A 5,000-nucleotide genomic window follows, 5' to 3' on the forward strand; every position below is an offset into this window, starting at 1 on the left:
TTTGGTTGCCACTGGTGGTTAGGCTGGTTGGTTGCGCAAACCCTATAGGAGGGTGGCATGCTGGTGGGCGTTTTTGCCCGGATAGGCACTAGAATGTGCAGATTTTGGGCGTTTTTGCCTGGATAGGCTAAGGAATGGGCATGCTTTGGGCGTTTTTGCCCGGATAGGCACCGGAATGCTTGGCCTTGGCTTGTCCTAGCAGGGCATTGCTGGGTTGGGCTCCCTTGGCCTTTTGGGCGCCTTGGACGATGTCTTGCGAAGACCATGGGCACAAGGCCATGGCATATGGTGAGGAAAGGACCACGGTTGCCAAGGTTAGGCACCGGAATGCTTGGCCTTGGCTTGCCCTAGCAGGGCATTGCTGGGTTGGGCTCCCTTGGCCTTTTGGGCGCCTTGGACGATGTCTTGCGAAGACCATGGGCACAAGGCCATGGCATATGGTGAGGAAAGGACCACGGTTGCCAAGGTTAGGCACCGGAATGCTTGGCCTTGGCTTGCCAAAGCAGGGCATTGCTGGGTTGGGCTCCCTTGGCCTTCCGGGCGCCTCTGACGATGTCTTGCGAAGACCATGGGCACAAGGCCATGGCATATGGTGAGGAAAGGACCACGGTTGCCAAGGTTAGGCACCGGAATGCTTGGCCTTGGCTTGCCAAAGCAGGGCATTGCTGGGTTGGGCTCCCTTGGCCTTCCGGGCGCCTTGGACGCTGTCTTGGGAAGACCATGGGCACAAGGCCATGGCATATGGTGAGGAATGGACCACGGTTGCCAAGGCTAGGCATATAGAGAGGAATCGCATTTTTGCCCGGATAGGCACCGGAATGCTTGGCCTTGGCTTGCCATAGCAGGGCATCGCTGGGTTGGGCTCCCTTGGCCTTCCGGGCGCCTTGGACGCTGTCTTGGGAAGACCATGGGCACAAGGCCATGGCATATAGTGAGGAATGGACCACGGTTGCCAAGGCTAGGCATATAGAGAGGAATGGACCACGGTTGCCAAGGTTGCGCAAGTTTTGGGCATTTTTTGCCCGGATATGCCCAAGTATGCCCCGATAGGCCCGTTACGCCCCGGTATGAACGCGTATGCCCGGATAGACTCGGTATGCCTTGGGATACATGCGTATGCCCCGATAGGCTTGGTACGCCCCGATATGCGCACGTGTGCCCCAGTAGGGCTCGGTATGCCCCGGTATGTACGCGTGTGCCCCGATAGGCCCGGTATGCCCCGATATGCACACGTGTGCCCCAATAGGGGTCGGTATGCCCCGGTAGGTACGCGTGTGCCCCGTAATGCACGTTTCGCTGATCTCCCCGCATGTCCCGCCCCTATATGTAATACTTACTTACTTACTTACTTTCTTTCTTGCTTGCTTGCAATGGTTGGGAGTGCCCGGCATGCCCCGCTGCAGAGACCAAGGGCGCAATGACTTGGCACCGCGGATGCCGGGACTCCGGCACTTCCCGTGGCACTGATGGTTGGTTCCAAAGACAAAAGGCCGTGCAAGGCCACCGCACCGCGGATGATTTTGCTCGTGCTGGCGCCTTTGTGTGGCCAAAGAACATGCGCGAATGCTCCTGTCGGAAGGGTTGGTGTCCTGGCCCCGTCGGGTGTCACGAATGCTCGGTTGCGAAGACCATGGGACCAAAGCCATGGCACGTCGGATGATGGCTCCAGCTGGCGCCCCGGCACTTTCTGTGGCATTGATGCTCGGTTTCAAAGACAAACGTGCGCAGGGCCAGGGGACCGCGGATGACTGCTCGTGCTGGCCTCGTTGGGCGGCATTGATGGTCGGTTGCAAAGAAAATGCGCGATTGCTCGTGTCGGGGACTGGCAAGCCAAGGCCAAGCGAGCCATGGCAACGCGGATGATGGCTCCAGCTGGCGCCCCGGCACTTTCTGTGGCATTGATGCTCGGTTTCAAAGACAAACGTGCGCAGGGCCAGGGGACCGCGGATGACTGCTCGTGCTGGCCCCGTTGGGCGGCATTGATGGTCGGTTGCAAAGAAAATGCGCGATTGCTCCTGTCGGGGCCTGGCAAGCCAAGGCCAAGCGAGCCATGGCAACGCGGATGATGGCTCCAGCTGGCGCCCCGGCACTTTCTGTGGCATTGATGCTCGGTTTCAAAGACAAACGTGCGCAGGGCCAGGGGACCGCGGATGACTGCTCGTGCTGGCCCCGTTGGGCGGCATTGATGGTGTGTTGCAGAGAGCATGTGCGATTGCAAGTGTCGGCCGGGTTTGGGTTCCCTTGGGCTTTCGGGCGCCTTGGACGCAGTCTTGCGAAGACCATGGGCACAAGGCCCCGTCCTGGCCCCTTGTTCGATTCGCTCTCGTCTTGCGCTTGCTTCCAAGGTCCTCCATGACCTTCCCCATGGCCTTGCTAGATCCCCCCCATGACGCATGACCTCTGTCCGTTGATTGGTTTTGAGTGCACACCATGCCCGGCTTGGCACCGTGTTGTCGCGTGAGTGGCATTTGGATCGTGCATGGTGGTGGGCTACCTGCCAATGCGCACAAGCCTTGCACACTAGCCTTGCGCACGAGCCTTGCACAAAAGCCTTGGACACAAGCCTTGCGCACAAGCCATGCATACAAGCCTTGCTCACAAGCCTTGGGCACTGGCCCATCGCACTAGCCTTGCACACAAGCCTTGCGAACTAGCCTTGGGCACGAGCCTTGCGCACTAGCCTTGGGCACTAGCCTTGCACACAACCCTTGGGCACTAGCCTTGCGCACCAGCCTTGCCCACAAGCCTTGCACAGCAGCCTTGCACACTAGCCTTGCATACAAGCCTTGCACACTAGCCTTGCACCCAGGCCTTGCTCACTAGCCTTGGGCACTAGCCTTGCGCACTAGCCTTGGGCACTAGCCTTGCACACAGACCTTGGGCACGCAGGCCTTGCACGCTAGGCATGCTTGGGCAAGCAGCTCCCGCAACAAGTCGGCGGGTGTAGGCATGGTTGGGCGCAGATCCCGCATCGTCTCGTCGCGTCTGGGCGCAAACCCGTCGCGTCTCGTTGCGTCTTCAGAAGTCGTCGCTAACAGCACCTTTGGTTGCCACTGGTGGTTAGGCGGGTTGGTTGCGCAAACCCTATAGGAGGGTGGCATGCTGCGGGGCGCTGGAATGCGCAGGTTTAGGGCGTTTTTGCCCGGATAGGCACTGGAATGTGCTGGTTTTGGGCGTTTTTGCCTGGACAGGCTAAGGAATGGGCATGCTTTGGGCGTTTTTGCCCGGATAGGCACTGGAATGGGCTGGTTTTGGGCGTTTTTGCCTGGATAGGCTAAGGAATGGGGCATGCTTTGGGCGTTTTTGCCCGGGCAGGCACTGGAATGCCTGGCCTTGGCTGGGCATTGCTGGGTTGGGCTCCCTTGGCCTTTCAGGCGCCTTGGATGCTGTCTTGTGAAGACCATGGGCACAAGGCCATGGCATATAGTGAGGAATGGACCACGGTTGCCAAGGTTGCGCAAGTTTTGGGCATTTTTTGCCCGGATATGCCCAAGTATGCCCCGATAGGCCCGTTACGCCCCGGTATGAACGCGTATGCCCGGATAGACTCGGTATGCCTTGGGATACATGCGAATGCCCCGATAGGCTTGGTACGCCCCGATATGCGCACGTGTGCCCCAGTAGGGCTCGGTATGCCCCGGTATGTACGCGTGTGCCCTGATAGGCCCGGTATGCCCCGATATGCACACGTGTGCCCCAATAGGGGTCGGTATGCCCCGGTAGGTACGCGTGTGCCCCGTAGTGCACGTTTCGCAGAACTCCCCGCATGTCCCGCCCCTATATGTAATACTTACTTACTTACTTACTTTCTTTCTTGCTTGCTTGCTTGCTTGCAATGGTTGGGAGTGCCCGGCATGCCCCGCTGCAGAGACCAAGGGCGCAATGACTTGGCACCGCGGATGCCGGGACTCCGGCACTTCCCGTGGCACTGATGGTTGGTTCCAAAGACAAAAGGCCGTGCAAGGCCACCGCACCGCTGATGATTTTGCTCGTGCTGGCGCCGTTGTGTGGCCAAAGAACATGCGCGAATGCTCGTGTCGGAAGGGTTGGTGTCCTGGCCCCGTCGGGTGTCACGAATGCTCGGTTGCGAAGACCATGGGACCAAAGCCATGGCACGTCGGATGATGGCTCCAGCTGGCGCCCGGGCACTTTCTGTGGCATTGATGCTCGGTTTCAAAGACAAACGTGCGCAGGGCCAGGGGACCGCGGATGACTGCTCGTGCTGGCCTCGTTGGGCGGCATTGATGGTCGGTTGCAAAGAAAATGCGCGATTGCTCGTGTCGGGGACTGGCAAGCCAAGGCCAAGCGAGCCATGGCAACGCGGATGATGGCTCCAGCTGGCGCCCCGGCACTTTCTGTGGCATTGATGCTCGGTTTCAAAGACAAACATGCGCAGGGCCAGGGGACCGCGGATGACTGCTCGTGCTGGCCTCGTTGGGCAGCATTGATGGTCGGTTGCAAAGAAAATGCGCGATTGCTCCTGTCGGGGACTGGCAAGCCAAGGCCAAGCGAGCCATGGCAACGCGGATTATGGCTCCAGCTGGCGCCCCGGCACTTTCTGTGGCATTGATGCTCGGTTTCAAAGACAAACGTGCGCAGGGCCAGGGGACCGCGGATGACTGCTCGTGCTGGCCTCGTTGGGCGGCATTGATGGTCGGTTGCAAAGAAAATGCGCGATTGCTCGTGTCGGGGACTGGCAAGCCAAGGCCAAGCGAGCCATGGCAACGCGGATGATGGCTCCAGCTGGCGCCCCGGCACTTTCTGTGGCATTGATGCTCGGTTTCAAAGACAAACGTGCGCAGGACCAGGGGACCGCGGATGACTGCTCGTGCTGGCCTCGTTGGGCGGCATTGATGGTCGGTTGCAAAGAAAATGCGCGATTGCTCGTGTCGGGGACTGGCAAGCCAAGGCCAAGCGAGCCATGGCAACGCGGATGATGGCTCCAGCTGGCGCCCCGGCACTTTCTGTGGCATTGATGCTCGGTTTCAAAGACAAACGTG

This window comes from Tasmannia lanceolata, unplaced genomic scaffold (genome assembly GCF_043159265.1).
Source record: "Tasmannia lanceolata isolate RefF3 unplaced genomic scaffold, GAP_Taslan_0.1 ptg000036l, whole genome shotgun sequence".
Taxonomy (NCBI): Eukaryota; Viridiplantae; Streptophyta; class Magnoliopsida; order Canellales; family Winteraceae; genus Tasmannia; species Tasmannia lanceolata.